Source organism: Vombatus ursinus, unplaced genomic scaffold, assembly GCF_900497805.2.
Source record: "Vombatus ursinus unplaced genomic scaffold, bare-nosed wombat genome assembly UNPS02014945.1, whole genome shotgun sequence".
Taxonomy (NCBI): Eukaryota; Metazoa; Chordata; class Mammalia; order Diprotodontia; family Vombatidae; genus Vombatus; species Vombatus ursinus.
The window spans coordinates 5,352,413-5,368,257 of NW_020954723.1; the positions used below are offsets into that span (position 1 = coordinate 5,352,413).

The following is a 15,845-nucleotide window of genomic DNA, read 5'->3' on the forward strand; positions in this document are numbered from 1 at the left end:
TCCTCATTACATCTGAGTCCTCTGGTCCTCCTTCTGCCATCTGTAGCCACAGAGAACAAGTCTATTCTCTATTTTGTATCATAGATTGGCATCTATTAGACTTAGGGATCACTGTTCCTCCATCACACCATAGGAAAGGGCAAATGCTACACACACACACACACACACACACACACACACACACACACACACACAGAGTCAATAGGGGCATAAGATTCATTTTTCCTGAAGAGTTCCTTCCTATCTCGATTCTCTATCAACCTTTTAACCTTAAGGAAGGAAATGAAGATAAGAAAACAGGTCTAGAAAAGTATTGATGCTATGGACCAGGAAAACTTGCTGTTGAGGCAGAACAAGAGTGACATGGTGAGCACGGGACACCTTCAGAGGGCACTACACCTCCCCCGGGGCTATGCAGAAGGCATTGTCTGTGTGATGTGGCTGTAGCCATAAGTGATGTTGGTGGGCACATAGGGGAATTGGGAATGAGGAAAATAGTGTGGACCCTAAGATTTAATGCCAGGAGTCACCTAGAAGTTCCAGCAATGTTCCACCTCTCAAACTACAAAGATGTAATGGGGAACGGGAGGAATTAGAAGGAGGCAGGCCTAGAGCTCCTATTTCTTTCTATCAGGCATTGCCATGAAGCTCAGGAATGAGATGATGTAGGGAACCTGGGGTTTCTGAAGTAAATGACGAACCATCTGAGGTGGAAATCCTGGAGTGGGGGGGAAGCCCATGCTCCTTGTCCCTTGGTAACCCTCTCACAGACATAATCAGAGTGAGGGGATGCTTAGACTGACCCAGGAAAGCAATTTCTATGTTCTTATCTTTGTATGTTAATAATACTTTACATTTATACTACACAATTTTTTAGAATTTGCAAAGAATTCTGCTTATAGCAGACCAAAGGAAGTGTGCAAATCATATAATCTTTGCTTCATAGAGGAGGAAATTGAGGTGATTAAATAAAAATTAAAATTGAATTTAAAATTAATTAAAAATTAAAAATTAAAATTAAAATGATTTGCCCAAGGTTACACAAGTATTGATTAGCAAAGCCAGGATTTATACCCAGTTGCTCTAAAACCAGGACTCTTTGTGTTATAACATACTATCAAAACCCTGAGCACTGTTGTCCCCATATTACCATCTACATTTTACAGGTGAGAAAGTTGAAGCTTTGAGAGCTTATGAGCCTCCTTTTCCATAATACCCCCTGCTTCTCTTTTCTTTCTTCAAGCCTCCTTTCTTCCAGATGAAGACCGGGGTGCTCCTTCAGTGGGAGCAGAGGCAGCCTACCCCCTCAGACCAACAACAGGGAAGAAACATCATGGGGCTATTGTGCTGGGAACTGGGTCAGGGACCCTAGGGATATGAGGTTCATCGAGTACCAGACTCTTCAAGAGAAGAATGAAGGATTTCAGAGAGAATCCAGTGAAACCTGCCAGTCAACACAGAAATACCCTCTACCACATGCCATACAATGGTCATTCAATCTCTGCTTGAATACTTTAGGAGCTCACTACTTGGAGGGCATTTTATGAAAAATCAAAGATGTACCATGTTCTTCTTTATATTGAGTTGAAAGCTGTCTTCAACCCACTGATCCTCTTTCAAAAATCTAAGTCCTCCAGAATGATAGAACAAGGCTAGTCCCTTTTCCATCTGATGGCCTTTCAAATACTTAAGACAGCTATCATGAATTTTTGAACCAAAACACACATCGATTCCTTCCTTTCTCCAGGTTAAAGATTCCTGTTCAATGCATATGACGGAGTTTTGAACGTTCTTGTCATCTTGGAGATCCTCCTTTGAAGAATCCTATTTATTGTGTATTTTCCTCACTTAGAATGTGAGATCCTTGAGATCTATGGAACTAACTTCTTTTTTTCTGTTTCTATCCTTAGAACTTAGTATAGCACTTGGTAGACATTTTCCCCCAATTTTAAAAATATTTTTATTTACAGTTTTGAATTCCAAATTCTCTCCCTCTTTTCCTCTCTCCCTTCCCCACTTCCTGAGATGATAAACAATTATATATAAATTATACATGTGCAATTACGTAAAATATTTCCATATTAGTCATTTTGTACAAGAAGAGTTGAATAAAAGAAAAAAATGAAAGAAACAAAGTGAAAAATAGCATGCTTCAGTCTGTATTCAATCAATATCAGTTGTTTCTCTGGAGATGGATAGTATGCTTCATCATCAGTCCTTTGGCATTGTATTTCTGAGAATAGCTACATCATTCACATTTCTTCACTGAATGATATTGCTGTTACTGTGTACAATGTTCTCCTGGTTCTGTTCACTTCACTGTGCATCAGTTCATGTAAACCTTTCCAGGTTTTCTCTGAAATGATCCTCCTTATAATTTCTTATAGCAATATGATATTCCATTATAATCATATACCACACCTTGTTTAGCCACTCCCCAATTGATGGCCATCCCTTTACTTTCCAATTCTTAGTCACCACAAAAAGAGCTATTATAAAAGTATCTTTGTACTTGTGGGTCCTTTCCCCTTTTTATGATCTCTCTGGGATGTGCACGATTTTATAGCCCATTGGGCATAGTTCCAAATTGCTCTCCAGAATGGTTGAATCAGTTCACAATTCCATGAATAGTGCATTAGTGTCCCAGTTCTCCCACATCCCCTTCACCATCCAACATTTTCCTTTTTTTGTTATATTAACTACTCTGATAGGTGTGAGGTGGTACCTCAGAGTTGTTATAACTTGCATTTATCTTATCAATAGTGATTTAGAGCATTTTTTCATATGACTACAAATAGTTTTGATTTCTTCATCTGAAAATTGCCTGTTCATATCCTTTGACCATTTATCAATTGTGGAATGACTTGTATTTTTATAAATTTGACTCAGTTCTCTATGCATTTGAGAAATGAAGCCTTTATCAGAGATATTTTTTGCAAAAGAAAATTCCCAGTATTCTGCTTTCTTATAAGGAAATTTTGGTTGCATTGGTTTTGTTTGTGAAAAAAAAACTTTTTAATTTTATATAATCAAAATTATCTAATTTACATTTTGTAATGGTCTCTATATCCTCTTTGGTCTAAATTCTTCCCTTATCCACAAATCTGAAAAATAAACTATTCCATGCTTTCCTAATTTGTTTGTGGGATTACCATTTATAATAATAATATAATATTTATAATAATATATAATCATGCACCCATTTTGAACTTATCTTAGTATACATTGTAAGATGTTGGTCTATACCTAATCTCTGCCATACTCTTTTCCAGTTTTTCCAGCAATTTTTGTCAAATAATGAGTTTTTGTTCCAAAATCTTGGATCCTCGTGTTTTTCATACACTAGATTACTATAGTCACTTACTATAATGCAATTTGTACCTTATCTATTCCACTGAACCACCACTCTACTTCTTAGCCAGAACCAGATTTTTAAATGATTACCTTTTTATAAATACAATTTGAGATCTGGTATGGCTAGACCACCTTCTTTCATATTTTTTCATTGATTTTCTTGATATACTTGAGCTTTTGTTCTTCCAGATGAATTTTGTTATTATTTTTTCTAGCTCTATAAAATAATTTTTGATAGTTTGGTATGGCACTGAATAAATAGATTAATTTAGGTAGAACTGTCATTTTTATTACATTGGCTCAGCCTACCCATGAGCAATTAATATTTTTCTGATTGTTTAGATCTGACTTTGTTTAGAAAGTGTTTTACAGTTGTGTTCATATAGTTCCTGGGTTTGCCTTGGCATGTAGACTTCCAAGTATTCTATATTGTCCACAGTCATTTTAAATGGAATTTTTCATTCTATCTCTTTCTGCTGGACTTTGATGATTTATATGTATCTTGCAACTTTGCTAAAGTTGTTAATAATTTGAAGTAGTTTTTTTAGTTGATTCTCTAGGATTTTCTAAGTATAACATCATATCATCTGCAGAGAATAATAGTTTCGTTTCCTTGTTGTCTATTGTAATTCCTTTAATTTCTTTTTCTTCTCTTATTGCTATAGCTAACATTTCTAGTACAATATTAAATGATAGAGGTGATAATGGGCATCCTTGTTTCACCCCTGATTGTATTGGGAAAGCTTCTAGCTTATGCCCATTATAGATAATGCGTGCTGATGGTTTTAGATAAATATTACTTATCATTTTAAGATAAGCTCCATTTATTCCTATGCTCTCTAGTGGTTTTTTATATAGAAATGGGTGCTGTATTTTGTCAAAAGCTTTTGCTGCATCTATTAAGATAATCATATGATTTCTGTTGGTTTTGTTATTGATATGGTCAATTATGCTGATAGCTTTCCTAATATTGAACCAGTCCTACATTCCTGGTATAAATCCCACCCAGTCATAGCGTATAATCCTTGTAATATATTGCTGTAATCTGTTTCCCAGTATTTTATTTAAAAATTTTGCATCAATATTCATTAGGGAAATTGGTCTATAATTTTCTTTGTCTTCTCTTCCTGGTTTGGGTACCAGATCCATATTTGTGCCATAAAAGGAATTTAATAGAACTCCTTCACCTATTTTTCCAAATAGTTTATACAGTATTGGGATTAGTTGTTCTTTAAATGTTTGATAGAATTCACTTGTGAATCCATCTGGTCCTGGGGACTTTTTCTTGGGAAGTTCATTGATAGCTTGTTCAATTTCTTTTTCTAAGATTGGGTGATTTAAGTATTTTATTTCTTCTTCTGTTAATCTGGGTAATTTATATTTTTGTAAATATTCAGCCATTTCATTTAGGTTGTCAAATTTATTGGCACATAATTAGGCAAAATAGCTCCTAACAATTGTTTTAATTTTCTCTTCACTGTAGTGAATTCACCCCTTTAATTTTTGAGACTAGTAATTTGATTTTCTTCTTTTCTTTTTAAAATCAAATTAACCAATGGCTTTTTTTTTCATAAAACCAGCTTCTAGTTCTATTTATTAGTTCAATGATTTTCTTACTTTCAATTTTATTAATCTCTCCTTTGATTTTCAGGATTTCCAATTTGGTGTTTAATCAGGAATTTTTAATTTTTTCTTTTTCTAGTTTTTTTTTCAGTTGTATGTCCAATTCATTGATCTTCTTTTTCTCTATGTTAGTGATATAAGCAATTAGAGATATAAATTTCTCCCTAAGTACTGCTTTGGCTGCATCCCATAAATTTTGGTATGTCATCTCATTGTTGTCATTTTCTTTAGTGAAATTAATTTTTTCTGTGATTTGTTCTTTGACTCACTTATTTTTTGGGATTAGATTATATGTAATTTCCAATTAGCTTTCAATCTTTTTCTATTGTCCATTATTGAATGTAATTTTTATTGCATTATGGTCTGAAAAGGACGTATTGACTATTTTTTCTTTTCTATATTTGGTTGTGAGGTTTTTACGTCCTAATACATGGTCAGTTTTTGTGTAGGTGCCATGTACTGCTGAGAAAAAGGTATAGTCCTTTCTATTGCCATTTAGTTTTCTTTAGAGATCTACCATAGCTAATTTTTCCAAAATTTTATTCACCTCCTTAACTTCTTTCTTGTTTACTTTTTGTTAGATTTATCTAGTTCTGAGAAGGGAAAGTTGAGGTCCTCCACTAGTATAATTTTATAATCTCTTTCCTCCTGCAACTCATTCAACTTCTCCTCCAAAAATTTAGATGCCATGCCATTTGGTGCATATATGTTTAGTATTGATATGACTTCATTGTCTATGGCACCTTTCAACAAAATATAGTTTCCTCCTTTATCTCTTTTAATTAGATTTAATTTTGCTTTTGCTTTGTCTGATTGCTACTCCTATTTTCTTTGCTTCAGATGAAGCATACTAGATTCTGCTCCAGCCCCTGTGTGTATCTCTGCTTCAGCTTTGTTTCTTGTGAACAGCATATTGTTGGACTCTGACTTTTAATCAATTCTGGTATCCACTTCTGTTTTATGAGTGAGTTCATCCTATTCACATTTATAGTTATGATAGCTAACTGTGCATTTCTATTTTTCACATGTTTATCCTTCCTCTAATCCCTGCCTTTTCCCTCCTCACAAGTGTTTTATTTCTGATTACCTCCTTCTGCAATATACACTCCTTTTATCAGTCCCCACTCCCCCTTTTATTATCCCCATCCCTTTTCACTTCTTTATAGGATAAGATAGATTTCTATATCCGACTGAGTGTGCATGATATTCCCTCTTTGAGCCAATTTGGTGAGAGTGAGATTTAAGCTTTCCTGCCCCTCCCTCCATCTTCTCCTCCATTATAATAGCTCTTTCATACATATTTTATGTAGGATAATTCACTCCATTCAACAACCACCCCCCTCCTTCCAGTTAAATTTTATTTCTCATCCCTCGAGTTTGTTTTTTTGGGTGTCATCCCTTCAAAGTCACCTTATATTCACACCCTCTGTCTACATATACTCCTTCTAACTGCTCTTATTGTAATAAAGTTTTTAAGAGTTACAAATATTATCTTGCCATACAGAAATATAAAAATTTTAACTTTATTGAATCTCTTATGTTTTCTCTTTTTTTTTCTCTTTCACCTTTTATGTTTCTCTTGAGTCTCGGATTTGAAGGTCAAATTTTTTTTTTATTCAGTTCTGGTCTTTTAATTAGAAATGCTTGAAAGTCACCCATTTTGTTAGATGTTCATTCTCCCCCCAAAAGATTATATTCAGTTTTGCTGGGTAGGCGATTCTTGGTAATCCTAACTCCTTTGCCTTCCAGTATGTCATATTCTAAGTCCTCCAGTTCTTTAATGTGCCAAATCCAGTGTAATCCTGACTGGAGCTCTATGATAGTTGAATTGTTTCTTTTTGGTTGTGTGCCATACTTTTTCCTTGATCTATGAGTGCTGGAATTTGGCTATGATGTTCCTGGGAGTTTTCATTTTGAGATCTCTTTCAGGTGGTGATTGGTGGATTCTTTCAATTTCTGTTTTGCCCTCTGGTTCTAAAATATCATGGCAGTTCTCTTGATAATTTCTTGACAGATGTTGTCCAACCCTTTTTTTATCATGGTAATCCAATAATTCTAATATTATACCTCCAGAATCTATTTTCTAGGTCAGTTGTTGTTCTAATGAGAGATTTTACACTTTCTTCCATTTTTTTAAACTTTTTTTTGATTTTGTTTTATCATATAGCTTGGTTTTTCAGAAAGTCATTACTTTCCACTTGTTCAATTCTAATTTTTAAGGAATTATTTTCTTCAGTGAGCTTTTGTACTTCCTTCTCTATTTGGCCAATTCCATTTTTCAGGGGGTTATTTCCCTCTGTAAATTTTTGTATATCTTTTCCCATGCTATTGTCTCTTTTTTTCATGATTCTCTTGCATTACTCTCATTTCTTTTCCCAATTTTTCTTCTACTTATCTAATTTGCTTTTAAAATCCTTTTTAAGCTTTTCCAGGAATTCTTTTTGGGCTTGAGACCAAATTACATTTTTCTTTGATATTGTACATGTAGCCAACCCCCCTCCCCCAGCTCAGCCCTTTATTCTCTGTTATCTCCAGATCACCCCAGGCTACTTGCCAGTCTTAGATCCCATCCAGATCTTCCCACAGTCTTTTTCTCTATAAAAGTATCAGTCTTGTCCTTATCAAATGCACAGACTCACTAGTAATCTCGCCCACCCAACCATGTCATGATAAACTCCCTACTTAGACTGAAAGAAGGCTTGAGTGGTCGAATTCTTTTGAAGCATACTCCTGCCCTGTACCCTTGCATTTTTGGAATTCCTAGTACCCCTAGAATGCAACAAGGGGACTAGGAAGAGCATCATGTAGAAGGTGATGCCTGGGAGTCATTTTGAAAGAAACCAGGGATTCCCAGATGTACTGATGAGGAGGGAGGACATTCCAGGCATGAAGGACAGCCAATACAAAGTGAAAGAGACAGGAGAAGGGATGTGTGCTGTTTTTGTTGTTGTTCATTCTTTGTTTTCAAAAAGGACCAATGACATCACAAACAATGTCATAGGAATAGCAAAAATGCCAATATGATTGGACCATAAAGTACATGGAAGACAGTAATTTGCAATAAGGCTGGAAAGGAAGGAATAAGCCAGGTAGTGAAGAGCTTTAAACACCAAATGAAAGCATTTATATTTAATCTGAAGGGGAACAGGAAGTCAAAAGAATTTTATGATTTGGGTGTCGCTTCCCATTGAGTGATGATTCCACCTTTACTCTTAGGATTGGCAGATCTCCTCTTCTAGGAATTTGTGTGTCTGGTCATTGTAGAAAGTCAAGGCAGGTCAAGGGAATGTCCCAGAAAAGTTCCCAAGTTTTGTCCCTGTTTGCAGTTGAACTTGTGGGAGTGGGTCAATGCCACAGACAGAGGACTCTTTCCTGGAAGGCTCCTATTGCACACTGGTTAAGATACAAGAAAAACATGTGCTATCATATGATTAGAGAATAGAGTACAAGCCTCAAAGTCAGAAAGACAGAAGTTCAGCTTCGGCCTCTGACCAACTGGCTGTGTCAGTCTGGGAAAGTCCCAGAATGTCTCAGTGCCCTTAGGGAAATCTGTAAGAGTATAATTTGCAAAAGAGTTGCTGATTTGCATGGAAAAAGGGTGTTTCCACTTTGGGGATTCCCTATGCTAATGAAATCACTAGTTTAGATAAAAATAAAAGAATCAGTTAACCATTTGGATTAAATGGATTCCATTAGTTTATTATCAACAGTCTCTTTCATCCTCTATACACAATGGGTTATCATGTTCTGTTATTTTTCTTTCAAATTAATATCTTGGGTACACAGCTTCTTCTCTGTACTAACCATTCAAGATCTAGGAGCAATGAATATCTGAAAGTTACAGAGAGGCAGAATTCTGGCTCAATACAAGGAAAAATCATCCTAAAAATTGTTGTTGAGTCATTTTTCAGTCATGTCTTACTGTCTGGAACCTCATTTGGGGTTTTCTTGGCAAAAATTCTGACGTGGTTTGCCATTTCCTTCTCTGGCTCATTTTATAAATTAGGAAGGGAGGCAAACAAGGTTAAGTGACTTGCTCAGGATAGCACAACAAGTGTATGAGACTAGTTTTGAACTCATGAAGTTGAGTCTTCTTGACTTCAAGCTCGACACTCTATCCACTGCACCATCTAACTGCCCCATCTTAATAATTAGAGATGTTCAAAAAACGCAATTGGTTGCCTAAGGATATAGGGAGTCTTTCATTACTACAATAGAAGCTATAGGATAACATGTCAGTGATGGTAGAGAAAAGATTGCTATCAAAGTACTAATTGGACCACATCATCTCTTAAGTCCTTCTAACCTTAAGGGTCTATGGTTTTATTCTAGGTCTACATACTTATAGTATTATACAGTTATCCCTTCTACATCTTGGGGATTAGAAGCACAGCCCCCCTGCAATCTGGAAAACCCACATAAAATTTTTTGGCCCTCCCTCTGTACCAGAGAAGAAGTTTGAATTATTATGATATTAAAAGATGAAATGTTGACATTATACAATACTATACATATATCTTATGAATTTCTGAGTTTCTAAACTTTTTCTGTGTCATCTGCTGTCCTTTGCATGTCATCTGAGCTTACACAAAACTCCCAAAAGATTCCCATTTAATTTCTTATGCCAACCTGTGATATATCAAAACTGTGATGGGGGTAAAGAGGGGGTGGAGCCAATATGGCAGAGTAAAAGCAGTGACTTGCTTGAGCTCTCCCCCAAACCCCTCCAAATACCTATAAAAATGGCTCTAAACAAATTCTAGAGCAGCAGAACCCACAAAAAGACAGAGTGAAACAAATTTCTAGCCCAAGACAACCTGGATGGTTAGTTGGAAAGATCTATCACAGCGGGCAGGGAGAGGAACATGCAGGCAAAACATGCCTCAGCGAAGCTGGAGCAGGCCTCAGAGGACCGAACTGCGGGCAGCTATGGCAATTTCCAGACTTCTCAACCCACAAATGCCAAAGACAACTTAGAAGGTCAGTAGGAAAAGTATGTGACGGCAGTGAGAGAGAAGCTCAGTTCCAGCTCCAGTCCTGGTGCAGCCCTGGGGAGGCGGCTGCTTCCACAGCTATCGGCCCACAGATTAAGGGGGAATCATATGGCTGATTAGAGGGGGATCTCTTTGCTGGTGCTGAGGCAGAATTCTCTTGCTTTGCCTGTGCTTGGATCTGGGTCACAATTCTGGGTGGCATTCCTGGGGCTAGGAGGAGTGCTGGCATGGTGGAGTTTGTAGTAGTGGTGGAAAGAGAATCCTCCTCAGAGTTCCAAGGCAGAAAAGAATGCTTGTAGTCACTCATAGATCAGAGTACAGGCCAGGAAAGGAATAAACACCTCGCCCATGATAGTACCATCTTGGAAGAATGGAAAATTTACAGGTCCCTAGAAGTATCTCTGAAAACAGCTACCCCAAACCCCCAAAGCTTGGGACAGTACATTCTCCACACTGGAAGCAGAACCTTACCTTAACAAAGAGTTTATAACTCAAGTAATTGGCTAGGATCATGAGCAAAATGCGCAGAAAAAAAAAATCAGACCATAGAATCTTTCTTTGGTGACAAAGAAGATCAAAATAAAACTGCGATGGGGAAAGTTGTGATGTGGAAGACATAACTGTAATTGCCTTCCACGAAAGCTTCATTCTCTCTTTCTTCCAAATTAATCCTACACATCATTACCAAAATCATGGCATTAAAACATGACTTTCATCAGTCTTGTTCAAGAACTTACAAAGAACTTTTTATCATCTTAAATTCCAACTCCTCTGCTTGGCCTTCAAGGCTTTCTATAATATGACTCAACTCTCCCTATCCAACTGCTTTTTTTCTCCATTCATCAAATCTTATTCCTGATGACTAATTCTTAAACTCTACACTCAGTAGTCAAAAAGGTATTTTCAAGGTACCACATTCACAACATAGTCACTCTTGCTCTGGGCCTTTGTCTATGTTGTTTCTCTCACCTGGAATGCCTTCATTCCATTCTTTAATTTTTCTAAAAAGTCTCCCTATTTTTCAGGACCTATTTTAAATCCCAACTGATCTCGGAATACAAACAGTCACAGTGAACTCTCCCTTTTCTAAGGTCCTTTTTCATTTTTAAAGTCAGCATCACATAATCTAGCAATAGAGTCTTCTGATTGTTTCCTGAATGTGAGTGACCACATCTTTCACTTTCCCTGCATTCATTGCAGGGCTCAGAAGAGTGTGGACCCTACCTGGGGGGGTGGGGAGGAGAATCAATAAATACTAGCAGATTCATTAATAATGAACTTTAGAAAGATAGAAGAAAGGAGGCTTGGTGCAGAAGAGAAGGTACAGACAGAGAATAATCTCTGTTGGGTTGTTTTCACTGAAAACAATGAATCAATTTGGCTATTGTACAGAGGCTGATATGGTGGAATGGAATGAGAAAGGAGAATTTTGAGATGAGGCAACACTGGGAGGTAGTTAGTTGGTGGTGGTACATTGATGGGAAAGCTGAGAAATTGGAATTTCATATGGTAAGCAGTGAAGAACCACTGGTAGATTTCATGGGAGGGGTGGTAGACCTGAGGAGAAAGAGCAGTAGAACTTTGGAAGTAAATTAATCACTAGAACTGGCAGCCTTGAGGATTCTGTTTTTTCAGGCTATGCTCTTTCCTCTGATACAATGATCTCTTTCCTCTCCTTCTAAGCTATCTTTTAAGTACCAACTAAAATCCCATCCTCTACAGGCAGCCTTCTCCAATCCCTCTTAATTCCAGGGCTTTCCCTCTTTTAATTATTTCCTATTTATCCTGTATTAGTTTACTTTACATATATTTATATGCATGTTGTCTCTCCCATTAGATTGTAAGCTCCTTGAGGGTAGGGACTGTCTTTGGCCTCTCATTGGATCCCCAGTGTTTAGCACAGTGCCTGGTGCATAGCAGCTGTTTAATTGGTAGAGCTGAGATTTTAGAAGATTCAAGACGATTCTTTCAATGGGTCTAGAAATAAATTTGGGACAATTGGATAAGTGGGATCCAGGAGAAAGAAGTTGGAGAAACCCAGACCATTGGAGATGGCACTTATCAGGCCTGGAAAACTGTTGAAGTTCCTTTTCTAGAGAAAGACAAGTTATTCCCGTCATGTGGTTACCTGAGAGCTTCATTGTGGCCTGGGACAAGTAATAAGAAAGTCAGAGGCTGACAGGGCCTTAGAGATTCAGCTCCATAATTCTATCAATGAAGATGGGAAAGGGAATATGGAAAGATCTTCCTCATAACCACTCCCACCATCACCATGCCTTCATTTCAACAGTAAGCCATATTTGGGTGTCTGGCAAAGAGAATTAAATACACCCAGGCCCTCCCTGTCAAAACTTACAATATGAGACAAATAACACTAAGATGAAGAAATAAAGGTCAATGTATGTGATTTCATGTGGTTTCATTTTCTCCCAGTGAGAAAACTCCTCCGAACAATACAACTATTCTGCAATTTAAATACTTAGATGACTGTGTGGGGCACCAAAGAGTTAAATGGCTTGCTGGAAAGTCACACAATCAGTTTATGGTAGGGGAAAGACCTTCAACCCAGTTCTTCCTGACCCTGAGGCCACCTCTCTATTGCCTAATGCACATTGTTTCTCAATAAATACGTAACAAAACAATTAAAAAATATCTACACATATACATGCATAGACATACACACACTCCCTACATACACATATATACATATATACACACATACGTATGTATATATGTATACATGTTGTAGCTAACTGGAATGTGAGATAAGAATGTAGGCATCATTGTGGTAGAAACAGTGAACTGAGGGCAGTTTAAGAAATGCTGATTTTAGATACGTTATGGCTGAGAAAGCAGTTTATTCTTCCTGATCCAATTGAAATAATTTATTGGAAAGGATGGTATTTCAGGAGTAGCAGGGATGACAGAGGCCAAGTAGAAACAGGGTTTCAGGTACCTGAAGACCAAAGGAAGAAGATAGATGACAGGAGGGAGAAAAAAAGGATGATACAAGGTTAGAGAAGACATGCCTGAGGGATTAGAATGTGCCCCAAGCAGGGCACGGGCAGCAAGTGAGGAACACTTGACTCTTGTCTGTCCAAACTCAAGAAAAGATTGATGGAGCTAGGGCTGAAGAAGAGGCAAGTAGAGCACCCATCCTCCAGAACACCTGCCAAAATTGTCCCCTCATTTGAGGGTCAAGGGAAGGCTTCCCAGACCCTTCACAACTGTGCCTCAGGTAAATAAATGCATTTTCTAGGGACCCTGGTTTGAGTTTTATGATGTTATTCCCTCATGGTTCTTCTACCTAGATGAGGGCTGCTACTCAATCTCTGTTACTGGATCATCACCCATGTCCTTTCCATGGATGCTCCCTCCCCAAAGCTTAGTCTTAGGCCTTCTCCTTTTCTCCCCCAAGGGCTTAATCCAGGTTCCATAGATCTTCAAGGATACTGTGGTTAGATTTCAAGATCTCCATGAATTTGGATGGGATATAGTATTACATCTTTATTTTCACTACCTTCTAATTGAAATTTAGTATTTCTTTCAATTATAATGATAGGCAACAAATATTACTCTGAAAGGGGGCCCGTAGGCTTCATCAGACTGCCAAAGGGTCCATGATACAAAAAAAAAACATAAAGAACTTTAGCTTTAGGTGGTATTGACTTCCACTGATTCAACTACCATATATCAGTATCGTACTCCCAGGCTTTCTCCTGAGTTCCAATCTCACACTACCAACTGTCTGTTGGACATTTCCAACTGGAAGGATGCCCTTTCACCTAGGTAAGCTACTACTAATAGGCATATGACCCATGGAGGAAAAAGACAGAAGGAAAGGGCCCTATAGACAAAAATGTTTTTAGCAGCAATTTTTGCTTTAGCAAAGAACTAGAAACTAGAAAAATAGATAGCAGCATGGAATAAATTAGATTTACCCCAACACTTCATTCCTTCCTTATACATAGATAAGCTCCAAAAGAATGTGTGACCTACATAGAAAAAGTCATTTCATAAATAAATTAGAGAAACATGAAATAAAATTATCTATAAAATTTATGGCTAAGAGAAAATTTTGTGACCAAACAAGGAAAAGAGAGGACTATAGAAGAGAAAATAGATCATTTTGATTACATTAAATTGAAAAGTTTTTGTACAAAAAAATCTAATAAAACTATAATTGAAAGGGAAACAACTGTCCAAAAAAAACCCTTTGCAGCAAGTTTCTCTGAAAAAGATCTCATTTCCAAAATATATAAGGAACTAATGCACACTTAGAAAAAAAAAAAGAGCCATTCCGCAATGGAGAAATGGTTTAGGGCTATGAACAGACAGTTCTCAAGGGAGGAAACCTAGGCTATCTATAGCCATATAAAAATATTCCAAATTACAACTTATTTGAAAAATGCAAATTAGAACCATTCTGAGATTCTATCTCAGACTCACCAGAGCGGCAAAGATGACAAAAGAAGAAAATGACAAACGCGAGAGGGGCTATGGGAAAACAGACTGTTGGTGAACTTCTGAACGGGTACACAACCACTGTGGAAAGCTATTTGGAAATACACATGAAAAATTAATAAATAGTGTATTCCTTTCAACCTAGATATCCACTGGCAGGTTTGTCATCAAAAGAGATCAAAGAAAGAGGGGAATGTCCTACATGTACAAAAATATTTATAGTAGCTTTTTTTCTGGTGGCAAAGAAGTGGAAACTAAGGGAATGTCTATTAATTGAGGAATGGTACATAAATGGGGAGATGCTATAGATGTGAAATATAGCATGCACTCTCAGACAAGGTCACTGTACTATTAATTTTATTCGAATGTTTTGCTCTCATATAGTGGGAATAATTGTCAAGTATTTGAAATGTAAAAACAAAACACATCAATAAAACTAAACAAACAAGCAAAAAACTCCACAAGGAACTAGAATCCAAATACCTGCCCATTAATTGGGGAATGACTAAACAAACAGTGATCTATAACTGAAATGGAATTTTACTGTGGCTTATGAAATACTGAATACAATAAATTTGGTGAAATATGGTAAGAGCTGATGCAGAGTAAAATGAGCATAAATGGAGAAAAATTTACCTTATGGCCATAATAATAATGAGAGAGGGAAGGAGCTCTAAACAATCTTAAAACTTTAACCAAAGCAGTGGCCAGTTATGATTTCAAAAGACTGATGACAAAACACACATCTCACTGCTTGGAAGAGAGGTGATACACCAGAGGTAGTTAAACAGACGTGCATTCTCAGACAAGGCCAATGTATTGATTTGCCTTGCTTGCTTGCATATTTGTTACAAGAAGGGATTTTTACCTGGGTTTTTTGAGAGGAAGATAGGTTAATGGGGAGTAATAGAGATTAAAAGAAAGAGTATTAATAAAACAGTTTTAAGTTAATAGAAGAAAAGAAGGAACACAAACTTTATAAAAAACACATATATGTATGTATGCATATATAAAATTTCTTTTAAAAACTATACCTAAGTTCATAATTTCTTATATCATCTTCTTCCTTGTTCCTTGTATGTTGAAATGTTTGTGTTTGTTGATGATTGCTAAATTCGCAATTTAAAAAAATGTTTCAGGAAAAATAATAGTCTTTCCACAGCCCTGTCTTTTGAAAAAGTGGTGGGTATCTCAAGCTCAACAATGTTCAGAACTTGATTTGTTATCTTCTCCCCCAAAGCCTAACTTCTGTGTAACTTCTCTGTTTCTGTAGATCCTCCAAGTCACCCAGGATTAAAATCTTTGTCTCTGAATCATTCTCAAACTTTCCTTTTACCTCACCAATCCTCCATATCCAATTAACAGTCAAGTTTTATTCTATATTTCTTCATTAATATGGACACCACCTTA

General features: G+C 36.8%; 1 protein-coding gene across 1 annotated transcript in view; it reads right to left on the minus strand.

Moving 5' to 3' along the window:
- KCNK13 (potassium two pore domain channel subfamily K member 13) overlaps nt 1–15,845 on the minus strand; it is a 205,771-nt gene that overhangs the window by 85,072 nt on the left and 104,854 nt on the right. The gene's annotated exons all lie outside the window — the stretch shown is intronic.